We start from the raw sequence: 19839 nt of genomic DNA, 5'->3' as shown, positions 1-19839 counted from the left end.
AAATGGAGTGATACCATGTGTAATCTTCCGGGGTTGGCTTTTTTTACTCGGCATAATTCTCTGGAGATTCATCCAGGTCATTGCCTGTTTCAATAGTTTATTCCCTTTTACTGCTGAGTAGTATCCATGGTATGAATGTACCACAGTTTGTTTAACAGTTCACTCATCGAAAGACATATTCATAGTTTCCAGTTCTGGGCTATTAAGAAAAAAGCTGCTATAAAGGATCGTGTCCAAGTTTTTGTGTGAACATAAGTCTCCCTTTCTCTGGGATAAATGCCCGGGAGTGCAATTGCTGCGTCATATGGTAGTTGTATGGTTTTTGTTTTTTGTTTTTTTAAAATTTTTGGCTGCATTGGGTCTTCGTTGCTGTGCGCGGGCTTTTCTCTAGTTGTGGCGAGTGGGGGCTACTCTCCGGTGCACAGGCTTCTCATCGTGGTGGCTTCTCTTGTTGCAGAGCGTGGGCTCTACGCGCGCAAGCTTCAGTAGTTGTAGCACGCAGGCTCAGTAGTTGTGGTGCACGGGCTTAGTTGCTCCGTGGCATGTGGGATCTTCCCGGACCTGTGCCCCCTGTATCGGCAGGCGAATTCTTAACCACTGTGCCACCAGGGAAGTCCCAGTTGTATGTTTAATTTTAAAAGAAATAGCCAAACTGTTTTCCAGAGTGGTTGTACCATTTTAAGTTCTCACCAGCAATGTATGAGTGACCCAGTTTCTCTGCATTCTCACCAGAATTTGGTATTGTCACTATTTTTTATTTTAGCTATTCTGAAAGGTGTGCAGTAAGTAATATCTCACTGTGGTTTTAATTTGCATTTCCCTAATAACTAATGAGGTTGAACATCTTTTCATGTGTTTATTTGCCATCTGTATATCCTCTTTGGTATATCTTCATGTGTTTTTCCATTTTTTAATTAGATTTTTTTTTTTACTGTTGAGTTTTGAGAGTTCTTTATATGTTCTAGATACTAGTCCTTTATACAATATGCAGTTTGCAAATACTTGCTTTGATTTTGTAGCTTCTCTTTTCATTGTTTTGTTGTTGTGGGTTTTTTTGCGGTATGCGGGCCTCTCACTGTTGTGGCCTCTCCCGTTGCGGAGCACAGGCTCCAGACACGCAGGCTCAGCGGCCATGGCTCACGGGCCTAGCCACTCTGCGGCATGTGGGATCTTCCCGGACCGGGGCACGAACCCGTGTCCCCTGCATCGGCAGGCGGACTCTCAACCACTGCGCCACCAGGGAAGCCCTTTTCATTGTTTTAACAAGGTCTTTCTCAGAGCAAGTTTGTAGTTTTGATGAAGTCTGATTTATCCATTTTTCCCTTTATGGATCTTACTTTTGGTGTTAAGTCTAAGAACTTTTTGCCTAACCCTAGAGTCTGAGATTTTTCTCCTATGTTCTTTTCTAAAAGTTTTGTCGTTTTACATTTAAGCCCATAATCTATTTTGAGTTAATTTCTGTACAAGGTATGAGGCATAGACCCAGGTGTTTTGGGTTTTTTTCTTTTTTTCTCATTATGTCCAATTGTTCCAGCATCCTTTGTTGAAAAGGTTATCTTTCAGCAATTGAATTGCTTTCTCATCTTCGTCACAAAAATCAGCTAGACCAATTTGTCTCGATCTGTTTCTGCATTCTCTGTTCTGTTTCACTGATCTCTGTGTCTATCCCTCCACCTGTACCATACAATTTTGATTACTGTACCCATATATAAGCCTTGAAGTTGGTTAGACTGAGTCCTCCTACATGACTCTTCTTTTTCAAAATCGTTGTAGTTATTCTAGTTCCTTTTGCCTTTACATATAAATGTTTGAATAATCTTATTTGTATCTATAAAACATCTTGCTGGTATTTTGATAGGAGTTGCATTAAACCTGTATGTCAACTTGGGAAGAACTGACATCTTTACTAGGTTGAGTCATCCAATCTATGACCATGACGTGTCTCCATTTATTTAGATCTTTGAGTTCTTCCATCAGCATTGTGTAGTTTTCAAGATATAGGTCCTACACGTGTTTTGTTAGTTTATTTCTAAGTATTTCTCTCTTTTTTTTCTTGAGCATTTGTAAATGATATATTGTATTTTTAATTTTGGTGAATAATTTGAGTAATCCTTAAAAAAAAATAAAACCAGAAGAGAGTAAGATCTTACTGACTGTTCTGAGAATGTAAGGCTCAGCATGTCTGCAATGTTCTATCCACAGTTCTATTGAGAAGAATCCTTAGATGGTTCTTCACACGTTGCTTACAACTGTGACCACAGAGGACTGGGCCAAGGAAGGCACAAGAACTACTGATCCCCAGGCAACCAATGGCTGATGAGGTCGGCACCAATGAGAGCCTTGCCCAGTAGGGACAAGTTACTAAATGAACCTTTTAGATTCTTTCTCTCTGAAAGTTAAACCGGAGATATGTGGAAAGAGTTTCCAGGCTATAGTAGAAGCAGAAGTGAAGAAACACACAAAGAAAGAAAACAGAAGCTAGGAGGCATGCATGGGAGAGAGCAGTTGGTCTTGGGAACAGAACCCAAAAGACATGCAGAAAAGAAATGCATTTGGCTCCAGGTGGGCACCAACAACTCCTGGTGCAAAGGGGCGAGGAGGTGACCCAGTCAAGAGAGCTGAGCATTGTCCCAAGTGACCTTCTAGTTCCTGACCAATGACAGCCTCCACAGGGTACAGAGCCGCCAGTGTTCCTGTTCTAACCCTGAGGACTGATGGAAGGGCTTTCCAGAGTTCCCATGAAGATATTTGCTTTCCTCACTTCCATGAACACCCTTAAAATAAATCTTCTATTAAAATAACTGCGTACACAGGACTTCCCTGGTGGTCCAGTGGTTAAGAATCTGTCCTGCAATGCAGGAGATGCCGGTTCGATCCCTGGTCGGGAAACTAAGATCTTACATGCTGCGGGGCAAATAAGTCCACGTGCCACAACTAGAGAGCCTGAGTGCCACAACTACAGAACCCATGAGCTCTGGAACCCACACACCACAACTAGAGAGAAGCCCATGCACCGCAACTAAGACAGAATGCGGCCAAAAAAGAAATAAATATTTTAAGAAATAACTGCACACAGCCCAGCCCAGGTGTATAAGAAATAAATCAACATCTACAAAGTCTAGTGTATAAGAAATATCACCTTCTACATCCCCTTTAAATCAATCTAAATCTGATTCCCAAACCCTGTCCCGCTGGGTTGAGAGGAAATCCCAACTCAAGCTTTGCTTGTCATCGAGTTTTTTACTGTCTGTCCCGCCAGCGCACCCACCACGTAAGCTCCACAAAGCAGGATCTTTGGTTTTGTGCACCAGGCATCCCGGGAGTCGACATGAGCACCTGGTACAGTGTTTCCTGACCTTCTCATCACCCCTGGTGTTTCAGCAGATTTTTCATGGAGTTCCTAGGCCAAAAGAAATACCTAAAAGTTCTGTTTTATTAAGTAGTTAGGTCCAAACTATAAGCATTGTATTCTAAAAACAGCAGTCGTTTGAAAGAAACCATCACACAAACTAAAAGAAAAATATTTTTAATTCATTCTTTTTTAAATTTTTATTGGAAAATAGTTGATTTACAATGTTGTGTTATTTTCAGGTGTACAGCAAAGTGATTCAGTTATACATATACATGTATCTATTCTTTTTCAGGTTCTTTTCCCATTTAGGTTATTACAGAATACTGAGCAGAGTTCCCTGTGCTATACAGTAGGTCCCTGTTGGCTATCTATTTTAAATACTGCAAGGTACACATGTCAATCCCAAACTCCCAATCTATCCCTCCCGCCCACACTTCCCCCCTGACAACCATAAATTCGTTCTCTAAGTCTGTGCGTCTGTTTCTGTTTTGTAAATACGTTCATTTGTATCATTTTTTTAGATTCCACATATAAGTGATATCATACACTATTAATATTTCTCTGTCTGACTTACTTCACTAAGTATAATATTCTCTAGGTCCATCCATGTTGCTGCAAATGGCAATATTTCATTCTTTTTATAACCACCATTACTTACCAATAGGACATGCGTACCAACCAGGCACTGCAAACTCCTCCAACTTTGGAGTTAGATTGGACGTTGCCACCCTCCTTTCCGTTCCACATTGATTTTCCTGTAGTACTTGAGCTTTTATCACAGCAGCTGCTGGAAACCCAGCTTCGCAAAGATGAACAGCATCTAAAGAGGAATGTAGCTTGGCCTAATATTGAAATTGATCCTCCTTGAGTTAGCAGTGCCTGGTGTTCAACACATGCTTCCCTCAAAAATGTAGAACACTCCTTGAAGCCTCTGTGAGTTCACTGCAGCTAGGATGCCTTAACACACATTTTGAGAATGACAGCCCTAGCACATGGTAGGCGTTCCATAAATATTTGTTGGGTAAAAAGTTCGGAGTCCCCTTTCCCAGTCAGAGTCACACTAGAATCCAGGAAGGCTATGTACAACCAGGAAAACAAGAGAAGAGCCTCTAGCCTGGCCTGTCCAATATGGTAGCCACCGGCCACGTGTGGCTATCGAGCGCTTGGAAATGGGGCCAGTCCGAGTGGAGATACACTGTTAAGTGTGAACTACATTCAAGCTTTCATAGACTTGATACAGAAAAAAAGTAAAATACCTCAGTAAGTTTTTATATTGATTACTTGTTGAAAGGATAATATGTTAGACATAAAATATATTATTAAAATTAATATCACCTGTGTCCTTTTATGGTTTTTTTATGTGGCTACTAGATTCTAGTAGCTAGAAATTTTGGAATTCCAAATGTGGCTCAAATCATACTTCTTCTTTTTTTTTTTTTTTTTTTTTTTTTTTTTTTGCGGTACGCGGAGCAACAGGCTCCGGACGCGCAGGCCCAGCGGCCATGGCTCACGGGCCCAGCCGCTCCGCGGCATGTGGGATCTTCCCGGACCGGGGCACGAACCTGTGTCCCCTGCATCGGCAGGCGGACTCTCAACCACTGCGCCACCAGGGAAGCCCTCAAATTGTACTTCTATTGGTCAGTGCTGCTCTATCCATTGCATTCTCATAGTCAAGGCTGACCGTGTCTTAGTCCATCTGGAGCTCCTTGCTTCTGGGCCACAAGGCATGGGAAGATGGGTGCTACCTTCCTTAGCACACAGCACAGCCATCCCTCTGAGGGGCTGCCACCACTTGGGGCCCTGCACGGGCTCCCAGCCCTAAGCCTTTCTCAGGAACGCTCCCCGTCTCTCCTCTCTTCTTATACTCGTGGGCCTCACCCACCTCCTCCTCTCCTGGGACACTCAGCATCACTTCAACGGGCTTAGGCTTGCCTTAAAGACTAGAAGAGCCCCTGGCTTCAGGCACCTGCTCCTCCCATGGGCTTCCTGCTTCAAAGGAATCCCTCAAGACACAGACACAAGACAGCATGGCTACCTGCTTGAAAGGGGGAAAACAGGACAACTAGAGGAAGAAGAAACCTAGATGAATACTTCAATACATTGTCACTATCGAACTATTTCATGTGCTTGTTTTTACTGGTGGTGACTGCTTTTTTTTAACAAGTGATAGCAAGAAAAAATAGCATTTACTTTTAGTTTATTCATGGTTTTATTTAACAAACACTTAGCGGGTGTCACATACCAGGTACTGCTGAGAGCTGTTTACAAAATACGATCTCATCTGATTCTCATTACAACCTTATGAGGTAGGTCCTATCATTGTCCCCATTTTACAGGAAAAAACTGAGACACAGAGAAATAAGTAACTTGCTCAAGGTCACACAGCTAGTAATTGGAAGAGCCAGGATTTGAACCCAGGCAGTCTGTCTTTAGACACTGCAGTCCTACTTACATGGTAATTACTGAGAGTTCCTTTTGAGAATTGAATGTTTTAAATGTAACTTATTTTTACAATCAAAAACTCATTTTCCTTTAGGTTGACCATTAGGATCTCTTTTAAAGATCATGCCTTTGCTCTCTAAATCAGTCTTGCTATGCCATTGACCAAAACACCTAACCATTTGAAAATAACCTCTTTCACCTTTTCAGAAAACAGCTTTCCAGGAGAGTTTTCTCCCTGATGCTATCAGAGCCATTATTTTTCTTCTTTAGCAGTTGTCAAATAGTTGCAATTTGATAGGTGAAGGACTCAAGGTTGAGGTGGCCCTGCCAGAAATTAAATAACACGGTTGGTTTCACAGCCAATGACACCATTCTTCAATTTGCTGGTGAGTTAGAATTTCTTTGAAATATATGTAAAGGACTCTAGAAATAGAAGTTATGGTTCTCTGTCTTCTCCATTCATGAGAAACTTGAAAACAGAAGCATTCCCAGCAGGAATGACCCTGACAACACAGCAGGAACCTCCAAGCCAGTCTTTGCCAAATAGGTGGGATGGAGAAGCAACCCCAGAGGGAAGAAGAATAATGACTCACCTTTGGTTTCAGGTGCTCCTGGGCACCGAACCTCTTACAGCAGGAAGTTAGATCACAAGTCCTGTTAAGAAACACCAGCTTCATTTTCCAATTCCATTAGCTATTCCTTGACTTTCGTTCCTTTGGGGTCAAGGCCACATCAACTCCAGCACTGGGGTCTCCATCAACTGACCACCCAATGCCCTGTCACCTTTGACCCTGGGACTGCAGGTGTGGACAGGGCCATCAAAGGCCCAGCTGTGCGGCTGAGGTTCAGTTTGTGGCTGGGCTCAGTTTTGCTGTTTTTTGTTTTTTTGTTTTTTTGGTCTTTTTTGGCTAAGTGATGCATCTTGTGAGATCTTAGTTCCCTGACCAGGCCAGGGATCAAACCCAGGCCCTTGTCAGCAGAAGCACAGAGTCCTAACCACTGGACCGCCAGGGAATTCACTCAATTATTTTTATATCTTTTGAGATTTTTAGAACAGTTTTTCAAATTTTATTTAGATGTAAATTCTTCAAGGGCAGAATTTTTGGAATTATCTTTGTAGTCCCCAGATTTGGCACAGAGAGATCAGCATGGAACTCAGCAAAGGTGTGCTGCAGGAAAGAAGGTAGCCAGTCTTCCTCTGTGACCTGCAGGGAACACTGTGATGGGTTTCCTTTTGTCTATAAATATTTTTCCCTTAGGTGAGAATATAAGACACCATTTACAATCCTACTTTTTTTTCAGTTACCATGATATAGGCATTTTCATGTGTGCTACAGTCTGAATGCTTGTGTCCCCTCTCCCCAAAATCCATACATTGAAAACCTATGCTCAAAGTGATGGCATTAGGAGGTGGGTCCTTTGGGAGGCGATTAGGCTCTGAGGATAAAGTCCTCATGAAAGGGCTTAGTGCTCTTATAAAAGAGGCCCTGAAGAGCTCTCTTGCCCCCTGCACCATGTGAGGATACTATGAGAAGTCTGCGACCATAGAGGGCCCTCACCCAACCATGCTGGCACCCTGATCTCAAGCTTCCAGCCTCCAGAAATGTAAGAATTAAATTAAACTACTTAGTCTCCAGTATTTTGTGTTAACAGCCCAAATGGACTAAGACACTGTTACCGTAAATTCTTCTCATTTTTGGTATTTATATGTGGTTGATTAATATTCCATTTATGAATGGAATTTTCAAACCAAAAATTTTCAAACCAAAATTTTCTAAGCCATTCTTTTGATGTTCAGCATTTGGATTATTTCCTCTTATTAACTATTATAAATAAATCTATGGCCAGCTCTTTCATCTGCATTTTGGCTTAGTTTCTTAGGATTCCCTGAACTGGAATTACTGGGTTAAAGGGTATGAACAGCTTTTTGCTAATTTGATAGTTTAAAACATGTCATCTTGCTGTTTTAATCTGTATTTCTTTCCTGGATAATGGCACCAAACATTTTTCTTTATCTTTGTTTACTAGTTGTACTTCCTCCTTTGTGAATTGCCTGCTCATGTCCTTTGTCCTTTGCTATTCGGGTCTTCGTATTTTTCTTATCAATTTGCATGAGTATTTTTCCATTATGAAGATTCTAACTCGTGCTATATTTACTAAGAACAGTTTCCCTCTTTCTGTAGTAAGGGTTTTATTGTTAGAGTGTTTGTTTATTGATACAGACATTTACCAATTTTTTTATAACTTAATAAGTGTTTTCCCGCATGCTTTTATTGTTTCTAACATTGAAATTCTTAAAAGAGAGGCCCATACCCACTAGGTCTCTTTCTAAACTTCATTCTCTCCAAAATTCACCATCATCCAGCTCTCGACTCCAGGACGCTTTGCAAACTGCCCTTTCTAGCGTCACCAATGACCTTCTACCACCTTTCAAGTCCCATAGCCCCACTGGACCCTCTGGAGGCATCTGGGAGGTGGAGAGCACCTCTCCCCACGGCCTCAAAGGTAGAGCCTGTTGCCTGCCTCGCCGGCACCATCCACTGTTTCTTGTTGGCTGTTCCTTCTCAGTCCCCTTCACCAGCTCTTCCTCATCCTCCCATTTCCAAAAGTTCTGAGAGATGTCTTCTCTTATCCATTAAGACATATTCCCCAGGTGAGTAATCACATCTAGTCCTTTGGCTTTAAATGTCAACTTGACACTGATGACTCCCAAATTTCTGTTGCCAACCTGAACCTTGCCCCTGAGCTCCAGACTCCAGCTTCCTCTGCAACATCTCCACTTGGATATCTTACAGGCATCTCAAACTTAATGTGGCCACAAGACCAGAGTCAAATCCTTGATTTACTCTCCCAGATTTGCCCTGCACATCCCAACAAATGGCGACCTCAGCCTCTCAGGTGCTCGCGCTAGAAGCCTGAGTCGTCTTTGACTCCTCTCTGTCATACCCTAAATCCAGTCTATCAGCAAGTTTTATTAAATATGTCTGGAATCCTATCCCTTCACTTCCACGCAATCCAAGACTCCATCATCTCTCCCCTGGGCTACTGCTGTAGAATCCCAACTGGTCTTCCTGCTTTCACTCTTGGCCCTTGTATCATCTGTTTCCCACACCACAGCCTTTTAAAAGTAAGGTAGGTCGGGGCTTCCCTGGTGGCGCAGTGGTTTGGAGTCTGCCTGCCGATGCAGGGGACACGGGTTCGTGCCCCGGTCCGGGAAGATCCCACATGCCGCAGAGCGGCTGGGCCCATGAGCCATGGCCGCTGAGCCTGCATGTCTGGAGCCTGTGCTCCGCAACGGGAGAGGCCACAACAGTGAGAGGTCCGTGTACCACAAAAAAAATAAATAAATTAAAAATAAAAATAAAAATAAGGTAGGTCATGTCACATCATGGCTCAGAACCTTCCAATAAAGACTTCACTGTGTCCTATAAGTCTGTACATAATCTGACTCCCACCCCACCTCCCTATCTCCTCCCTTGCTTACTCTGCTCCAGCCATTTTGGTTGAGTGTTTCCTTAAAGACACCAAGCGAGCTCCTGCCTCAGGGAGTTTGCACCTGCTCTTCTCGCCACCTAAAATGCTCCTTCACACATACCCATGGCTTACTGCCTCATCTGCTTCAGATATCTCATGAGAGACACCTTCCCTCACTCTGCTTTATCTTTCTTCATAGCACTTATTGTCACTTAACATATGATATGTCTGTCGTCTGTTTCCACTGACTAGAATATAGCTCTGGGGTAGAGCGCCTCAAAGTGGTTCCCCAGGGCCCCCGCCTCCTGGTATACATGCCCTGATGTAATGCCCTCCCCTTGGGTGTGAGCTTGACCTGGCAGCTTACTTTAAAACAAATGCAACCTGGAAAAGGTGATCGAATGCCACTTCCAAGATTAGGTTACAGAAAGACTAATTTCTATCCTACCTCCCCGTAACCTCCAGCCAAACGGTAAGGCCCACATGGCCATGAATTGATGTCTCTGGCCAACAGCCAGTGAGGACCTGAGGCTAACAGCCACGTGAGTGAGCGGGACACAGGTCCTCCCCAGAAGGCCTTGGTATGATGGCAGCCCCAGCCGATATCTTAATTACAGCCTCAGGAGAGTCCCCAAGTCAGGCCATGTCCAAATTCCTGACCCACAGAAACTGGGAAATAATAAAGGTTAGTTGCCTTATGCTGCTCAGTTTTGGAGTAATATGTTACGCAGCAATAGATGACTAAAACAAGGTCCAATGGGGGAAGAATCCCTGTTTGTTTTATTCACATTATCCCCAAAATCTAGAAAAGTGCACATAGTATTACCCAGCGATGTTTCTGAGTGAGTGAATGAATGAATGAATGAATTTCAGGACTTGTGCTAAGTCCTGAAATTGCTTGCTCTGGACAATGTGGCTTGCATATATGAGTCCCAGAACTACTTCAGCCATTTTACTACCATTTGTGAAGCCAACCTGAAGGCAAGGCCAACACAGAGGGGGCAGAGCCAGGAAAATAGCAAAGTTGCAAAACCGGAGCCCCAACTAACACACCTGCCCTACCTGCAAAGTTTTTTGGTCATCTGAGCAAAGTTTAAGCTAGCTTGGGCTAAATTTTCAATAACTTGAAACTAAAAGCATACTAACTGTTACATTTTTTATGGCATCTTTTTCTCCCCTGCCCCCATATGTTCTGCTTTACCTTTTTCTTTCCTCTGCCTACCCCATTATGGTGGAGATTACAGCTGTCAACCCAGGTTCCATTCTCCCTTCTTCTCTATCAGAAGAACCACGATTTAGTTGGAGCAGTAAGGGGCCTAGCTAAAGAACTACATCTCCCAGCCGCCCTTGAAGATCAGTCATGTGACTAAATTCTGGCCAATGTAAGCAGAAACTATGGAGTGGGTCTTCTAGAAAGACTTCCTTCAAAGCAGGCTCACTTGGCGGGCAGATACACTTTTCTCTTGGCCTCTTCCGTTTTCCTTCTGCCTGAAATGGGATGGTGGGACCTAAAGTGACCATTCTGTGATTGAAGTAAATTTGAGGAGGAAATACATACACTAAATATGGTGAGGAAAAGAGCCTGGCTCTCTAATGAAGCCAACATACTAACCCTGAGGACCCCACCTCAAAACTTCTGTGATGAGAGAATTACAAGTCCTAAGCTTATTCCTTGTTTTTTCTGTTACCCGTAGTGTAACTGATGTAACCCTTAAACCCAGAGTCTGTCCTTGTCTTCTCTTTTCATGCCACACACTTCTCCCGGCTGATCTCATCTGCTCCCGCAACTTCAGGAACCATCTACATAATAAAGACGCCCAGACAGATGCCTGCACCTCCTGCCTGTCCCCCAAGCTCCCAAAGTGACTCCTAGATATCCCCACTGGGTGGCACTTAAAAGCACGTTAGGGGACAGCATGGACTGTGGAGTCAGGTAGATATCGTTTCCAACCCTGACTCTGTTACCCTCCAAGAAACCTGGGGTGAGCAACAGCACCTCTGAGCCTTACCTGTGAAATGAACATAATAATACCACCTCATAGGGCTTCCCTGGTGGCACAGTGGTTGAGAGTCCGCCTGCCGATACAGGTGACACGGGTTCGTGCCCCGGTCTGGGAAGACCCCACATGCCGCAGAGCAGCTGGGCCCGTGAGCCATGGCCGCTGAGCCTGCACATCTGGAGCCTGTGCTCCGCAACGGGAGAGGCCACAACAGCGAGAGGCCCGCGTACAGTAAAAATAATAATAATAATACTTCATAGGGATTTTTTTTTAGAGATTTATTTTCTCTTTTTGTAATTTATCTTTTTTTCATCATCTTTATTGGAGTATAATTGCTTTACAATGTTGTGTTAGTTTCTACTGTATAGCAAAGTGAATCAGCTATATGTATACATATATCCCCATATCCCTTCCCTCTTGCGCTTCATAGGGTTTTTATGACAAAAATATATGTGAAAGAGTGCCTGGCATATAACCAGTGCTAAATATGTTTAGTTCTCTCCTCCCATCACCCCCTCCACCCTCTCCTCTGTCTTTTGTTCTCTCACCTTCAGGTAAATGGCTTTACCAACTACCACATCTCTCAAGCTAGCAATCTTGGACTCTCAGCTTCTCTCTCTGTCGTTCCCCATAATTCCCTCATAGCCAATCAATGACCAAATTCTGTTGCTTTTATCCCAGAACTGTGACTGTGCTTTTCTATCTATCTCCATTATTACTCCCTGGTTTAAACTCTTTTCTCACTTCTGTGGCCTCTCCCGTTGCGGAGCACAGTCTCCGGACGTGCAGGCTCAGTGGCCATGGCTCACGGGCCCAGCCGCTCCGCGGCATGTGGGATCTTCCCAGACCGGGGCACGAACCCGTGTCACCTGCATCGGCAGGAGGACTCAACCACTGCGCCACCAGGGGAGCCCCCTGGTTTAAACTCTTACTAGCCCTTGTCCAGCTTATTCCTATGGTCAACCACAGGCTCTTCACAACTTACCCTCTATCAGAGTTGCCCCTTTAAAAAAAAAACAGGACCTTGTCTAAACATATCATATCAACCTTTCCCGAATTCTGTTGCCTACAGAATAAAATCCAAATTCTACAGATGATTATCAAAGCTGTCCCCTCCAACACCTTGCTCCTCCCTCCCCAGGTACTCACCATTCTCCAAACATATCAGGCCTTCCCTGACTCTCACTTCACACCTCTTGGGATGTGTGTGTGCTGCCCCCCGTCACTTAGACCATACCATCGTCATCAATATGTGGCCCAGTAGTTTAAACTTTTCTCCCTGCATTTCCCCTTTTGCCTTCACCCATTCTAAAAGGATCTGTTCCTAATCTCAGGGGAGGTGGACAGCAGCGTTGCATTGGAGACACTTCCCTTCCTGGCTTGTATTTCCCCAGCCCTAAGCTCGTTGAGCTGACTAGGGCTTGAGGTGAGGGAGTGTATCTCTGGTGGAAACAGGACCAGAGAGAGATATTTCCCCCAAACCAAGAAGAGATGTCTGGGTCTGGGGAGAGGAAAGAGAGGCCTCTGGGGCCCACCAGAAGCAGGGACTTGAGGCCTGCTTTCTAGAAGCACCAGAAGATATATCAGGCAGTTGGTGGAAATAGCCATGATACGTCAGGGTGATGGGATCCTCTAGCCAGGGTTGCTGTGTCAGAGAAAGTGGCACAGGGGACTGCAAGGCCCTGCAGGCTGAGTAACACACCAGAATATTAGCACGGCCTTGGGGGCAGCCGGAAGCCCCAGGAAGGACTAAGACTGAATTTCCTGCAAGCCTAACAGAATGGGGGCTGAGAGTGAAAATGAAGTTGAATAACAAGAAATCATGAAATGGGGTATATAGCGCCCTGAGTCCCTTACCTGCTTGAGAAACAAGTCTCCACCCATCTTCTTGGGCTCCTGCCCTGCTCCTTCCCATGTGCCCTCTGATCTCTTGCTCTTGTCTTTCAGCCCCAGATTTCTGCCTCCCTGGACCGCTACAGGGAGTTCTTGCCAATCCTCACAACTTCCCTCCTGGTTCCTTGGACTTAGAGTCTCCTGCATAGCTGTTGACTCTGCTGGCTGCTTGTCCCAACATGCCCCCAGCCAGGCCAGCCTCTGGCCCTCCAAGGGTAGGAGTGAGAAGGGACACAGTGAAGAAAGCTTCTTTTTTCCTCTTCTCTATCTGGCAACTTTATTCATCCTTCAGGACTTTGCTAAAATGTCACCTCCTGGGAACCTTCCCTGACCTCCCTAGGTAGCGTTTCCTTCTCTGGGTTTCCACAATATTTTGCTTCTACCTTTGTCCTTGTCACATGTATTATTATTTGTGTATCTACATGGTGGCCTTTTCACCTTGACTATGAACACCCTAGGGGCGGGAACCATGTCTCATTCACCTGGCACAATGTCAGCTACAGAATAGGGTCTCACAAATGCTTGTTAAGTGCCACTTCTCATGCACCTTTCTATCCTCCTTTTTTCTCTGTATCAGGTGGGCATGTATTTGGCTGCAAGTAACAGAGAACCCAACTACACTGGCTTAAATAAAGATTTACTTTTTTCACTCGAAAAGAAGTCTGGAGGTAAGCAACTTAGGGCTGTCAGAGACCCAGCCTCTTCCTATCTTCCTATCCTGCTAGTTTCAATATGTTGGTCATAGATGCTGTTGTACCTCCAAGCATTACATATGAGTTCTAAACAAGAAGAAGTGGGAGGGGTGAAGAGCCAACTATGTCCCTTTTCATCAGGAAAGCACAGGTTTTCCCAGACTTCTGCTCACATCTCACTGGCCATAATATGTCACATGACCACCCGTAGCTGCAAGGGAAGCTGAGAAGGGGAAGGCGAAGGAGAAAGTGGAGGAGCCTGGGTGTGAATGAGAACATTTTGGGCCCGAGCCCAGACCTACTGAAGCAGAAATGTTGGGGGTGGAGCTCACAGTCTGTGTTGTATCAAGCCCCCTAAACAATTCTGATTCAGCTGAAGTTGGAGAACCATAGTCATATATGGTGGCCAGTGTTCTCAGAGGGAAAAATCCTAGACTAGAATTCAAATCACCCATTTTTTACTATAAATTTTGCTACTGGCCAGCCAGGAAATGTTGGGTTTTTGATCACTGAGTTGTTGTAAGGACCAGTTTAAATATCGTAGATGAAAACATCTTGAGAGCTGTAGGTCATTGGACAATTATACTAATTTTGAAATTATAAATTTCTTAGTTCACAGTTTATGTAGCTGGCATGTTCAGCAGACTGTAAATGCCTGGGAAAAGAAAAACTACCCATAAATGGTATGAAGAGATTGAAAAGTTACGACAGAAAGGGACAAAAATAGAAATTGAAACCACAGACGTTCAAAATACACTGTTATCAAAAACAAATGTTTGCAGCAGCCCCAGTGGTTGCTGCTACAGGTGGTTTCCATGAGAGGAAGGAGGACATACGTGGTTTCAAAACAAATACTTTGGAGGATAATGCAATGGAGCATTTAGGGGAAAGGGTTGGTAAGAAGATGTGGAACAAATACAAGGGATTTGGTGTTCTGCCATTTGGATTAAACATACTAAGACCCCATTGTCTGAGTTCCAAGTAGAGTGTCCATCCCTCACTGTAGTAAAACCTTCTCACTCGGTCTATTTACTCCACAGCAGTCACCCAAGTAACAGACACTGAGTGGTTTTCACTGGTGAACTTGGCGGGTTCATCAGCTACTCACTAGGCCCCAGGGAAGTCATAGTCAGATCTACATTTGCCTTCAGATCACATTCTCAGGTTAGGAACTGGCCATGACTGAAATAGCAGAGCTCTACCAACACTGGGACCGTGACCTGTCTGCTCAGGTGAAAACCACAGTGTCGAGAAGGAAGTGCTGACAACTCTGTGAATACACTAAAAATCAATGAATGTACAATTTAAATGAGTGGATTTTATGACAGCTGAAGTATATCTCAATAAAGCAGTTTTAAAAAAAATGAAGTGTTTGCAGTCAGAGACCCTGTGACACAGAGGCAGTGAGCAACTCAGAGACTGTGTGTCCATGTGTCAGTTAACTTTGTACAAAATGTGAAGCCAAGGTTTATTTACTGATTGATTTAACATCTGGGCTCCAACACACACGTGCTGTGATAAGAGAGCTTATAGAAGCAAAATCACAAAGCCACGTGCTCCTTGGCCTGGTGAAAGAAGGTAGCGATCTGCATGTGAAAAGTTGATGATGTAACCAGCTGAAACCGGTGGTGACCTGGAGCCCAGCTCAGTTCAAATAAATAGGCCAACGCTGGGTCACAGATTCCAAATATTCCACCACTTTTGGAACTGGACTTCCTGGGGGTGTTTCCGTTCACCAATCAGTCAGATAGAGCCTCACCTATTTCTCCTCCTTCCCCTTCCGTGGACCCAAGTCTTCCCTCACCCCAGCAGAGCCCTGAGTGCAGTGCTAGTAGGTAGCCAGGACAGCTGTAATTCCATATGTGATCGTGTTTCCTCTGCTTCTTTCCTGGGGAATTATTACAGTTATTGCTGGTATTGAAACGGAGTTGGTGAGACAGTGAGTCTCAGGGTCAAGTTAGTGACCTGGTTACGTTAGTGACCTGACACTTTAACACCTCTCGATCCCATACCTTCTCAGTCTTCTTGGCTGAATAGTCCTTATCCTTCTACCTTCTAAACGTCAGAGGCCCAGGCTGGCTTTAACTATTGGTAAAAAGCTGACATGTCACACATTTGCATCAGCAGCCCCCAGCTGTCCCTCGAGCTCCAGGCTCAAATATTCAATTGCCTGGAACATTTCTCCTGAATATCCCAAGAGCATTTCAGACTCAACACGTCTGAAACTCCAGGTTCTAATTTCCCATCACATTTAGAATGAACTCCAGGGCTTCCCTGGTGGTGCAGTGGTTGAGAGTCCGCCTGCCGATGCAGGCGACACGGGTTCGTGCCCCGGTCCGGGAAGATCCCACATGCCGTGGAGCGGCTGGGCCCGTGAGCCATGGCCGCTGAGCCTGAGCGTCCGGACCCTGTGCTCCGCAACGGGAGAGGCCACAACAGTGAGAGGCCCCCGTACCGCAAAAAAAAAAAGAAAGAAAGAAAGAAAGAAAATAAAAAAGAATGAACTCCAAATTTCTCGTCCCTGCTTGCACGTTCCCTCATTACTCTTTGGATCTCATCTCCTTCCGCTGCTCCCTCCCTCACCACCCTCCAGCCACACTGCTGGTCCTCTACGTACAGCTGGGGTGGACTTTACACTTACTGTTCCTTCTGCCTCTCCTACGAGTCACTGGTTAGAGCTTCACAGAGCCTATTTTGTCCTGTACATCACTCAGGGCTTGACTCAAAATTCACCTTCTGGAGAGGATTTTCTTGACCCACTCTCTCAATATCACTCTCCTGAAGGTTGTAGAACCCAATGTTACACTAATAACATTTAATAACATGTTATTAGGTTACACTAATTATATTTTAATAAGCTCATACTATAGTACCCAGCATTATATTAAATGCTTTACATGCATGATCTTATTTAATCTTCAGAACCACCTAATGAGACATCCTTATCATCCCCATTTTATAGGAGAGGAAACTGAGGCTAAGAGAGGTCAAACCCAACATCATATAGTTTGCACTAAGGTCTGATTCCAGAACTGTGCTCTTAACCATTAAATTCAGTTGCTTCTCTCTTTAAATGCTGTTCTTTATTATGGACAATATGGCTTCTAGGAGTTTACTTTCCAGGATTAATTAGTTTCAATTGCACTTGTGTCTGAGGAGGTAAAGTAACTCTGGTGTATCAGTGTGTACTAGGGAAGGGTTTATTTTCCAAACTCTGGTTTTAAACATTCAGCTAATACAAAATGCAGGCTTCATAGGGACAAATTCAAACATGGGTTCAGACCACCTCTGTGGTTCTTGCTTATAGACTTATTAAAGAAGATGAGGGTATTTGGCTCTGAACTTTGTTGTTTGGGGCCACTCAAGTTCTCCAAAGCTATTAATGCTTTTAAGCTTAGGTTTTTTCTTTTTAAAAAATCTTATTTCTACAAGGTGATTATAAACAAAATCCTTAAAGTAAAATCCTTAGAAAAAGGTCAATGTGCTGATGAGAACAAACATTATCAAAAACTTTTACGTGTCCCAGGCACTTTCCTGCTTTCACTGTGTCTTACGTAGGTATTATTTCCCCTCTTTTACGATGGAGGAAACTGAGGCACTCAGAAGATAAATAACTATCCCCACTACAGCACAGGAAATCTGCAATTTCCTGTTCCTTCCTTCTTTACCAGACAGCACATGCCCCAAAGTGGTTTTGCCTTCCCAGGATGCCACACAATTGACTACCTGAGAGCCATTCTCTGACACTTGTTCTTAGGGCTCTGAAATTTAGTTCTGTGATATAATGATAAACACAAAAATTTACTTCTCGGGGACCTATATGCCTTTGTGGAAGTGTGGCCAAAACCCAAAAGACTACAGAGGAATTTAAAGTTCTGGGCCAGTCCTCTTCAACTCAGGTAACCATCAGATACCAGATCGTGCTAAATTCTCAGTGACACTGTTTAGTACGAGAACAACGCTATTCCTTGAGCACAAGGACTCTCTACTTGCAACCTTTGCACTGGCTCTTCTGGCTGCCTGGGCTGCCTCTTCCCTCATGTCCTTCTGTCCTCAGAGAAGCCCGATGACCATCCTGCCTCCCCACCAGCCTCTCTCTAATCCTGTATCCAGCTTTGTTTTTCTTCACGGCACTCATTACATTCCATACTTATCAGCTGATTGTATCTCCTCCATTAGAGGGAAGCTTCCTGAGGGCTGAGACTGTTCACTGCAGTATCTCCAGTGCTTGGCATAGAGTAGGTGCTCATTAAATAATTACTGAATGGGGGCTTCCCTGGTGCCGCAGTGGTTGAGAATCTTCCTGCCAATGCAGGGGACACGGGTTCGAGCCCTGGTCTGGGAAGATCCCACATGCCGCGGAGCAACTGGGCCCGTTAGCCACAGCCGCTGAGCCTGCGTGTCTGGAGTCTGTGCTCCCCAACAAGAGAGGCCGCGACAGTGAAAGGCCCGCGCACCGCAATGAAGAGTGGCCCCCGCTCGCCGCAACTAGAGAAAGCCCTCGCACAGAAACGAAGACCCAACGCAGCCAAAAATAAATAAATAAACTAATTAAATTAAATTAAATTTTAAAAATTTTAAAAATAAGGTGATTAAGAATGTAGGTTCTGGAGTCGGTTACTGAGATCGTTAGCTGTGAGTTCTGGGGAAATTTATTTCATTAAAAAATAATTATTATGATTACTGAATGAATGAATGGATGTTGTAAACACCGCAGGCCTGAATGAATGGGTGGGTGATGTTCAGTCTTTATGGGGCTATACTATTCACATCTCCCTTCTGTCTGAGCTACAAAGGGAGAGATATGACTACTCCTTCCAGAGGAGTAAACAGGAAAAGAGACCCCAAAAGAACAGAAATCAAAAACCCTCCTGCCTCTGATGAGCAAGGTTTTCATGGCCAAAACCATAAAAAACGTGGCCATTTAAGAACACGAATTAATCTTGCAAAATGTAATGGATCTTTAAGGTAGTTAATTCCAGCAAAAAGAATAACCCAATAAACAAGTTTTCCTTAAACAGGCAGACTATGCAGGCAGTGTGCGGCTTACATAAGCAGCAATCCCATTGTCTGCATCACCCTTTTGAGAAAGGCAGCAAGACACGTTCTGCTCAAGCTGTCCCCAAAACAGAGTGATTCATGCTTACAGACCCCACCTGGGGCTGCCTCTGGCACATGCAGGCTGTTGGGCAATGACCCAGAAGTAGCCGTGTGAGTGAAGAGGTAGCTTTAGCAGCAGAAGCTACAAAAGACCTCTGCTCACACACTTCAGATAACGGCTGCCACTGCCCTGGGACTGGTCGTGACTGCCCCACCCAGAGGGTCTCTTCAGCTTCATGGCTCCCTGGGGTGTGTGCTGGCGTACGGAGGGCCATTCTAGATCATAGATCTAGGCCACATCCATGAAGGGATGACTCACCTTCTGCTCTGCTGTAAGGATGAGTTTTAATATAATTTTAAATAACTGGACACTTTTCTGTGCATTCACCTAGAAAATAAAAAGCCTTTAAAGTCAGGACTTTACAGAAACTGGAGAAAGCACACTAGGTCTGGGGAACTGTTGTCAATCACTCACAATCCAGCACATACCACCACAGCTCTTGGGAGCTCTTCTCCCCAAACACTGGCTGCTGAGTGAGGTGGTCCGGCCTCCCTTCTCCTTTCTGGAGCCTCAGCCAGAACACAGACCCTTTTCATTTTAAGGATTTTATTTCTAATCACCATGTGGATACAGGGTTTAAAAAACCGAATCTGCCAGAGTTACAAAGGTTCCAAAGTCTTGAAAAGCTAGGACACAATGGCCCTAGTATCATTTCTGACTTCTTCCTGAGATGGCAACTGGCAGCCCAGTTAGATTTCTGTTGCCTGTTTTTATTTCAGAAAGCGGAGTTCACCAAACCTCTCGCTTTCTTCTGTTCCAGGCTTTCTGGAGACCAAGACAGACCCTTTTTTTCTTTCTCTTATGACAATAGATTTCACTGGAATT

The sequence above is a fragment of the Delphinus delphis genome, chromosome 17 (genome assembly GCF_949987515.2).
Source record: "Delphinus delphis chromosome 17, mDelDel1.2, whole genome shotgun sequence".
Lineage (NCBI taxonomy): Eukaryota > Metazoa > Chordata > Mammalia > Artiodactyla > Delphinidae > Delphinus > Delphinus delphis.
The sequence above is the reverse complement of the archived record's forward strand: the minus strand, read 5'-3'. Positions refer to the sequence as shown.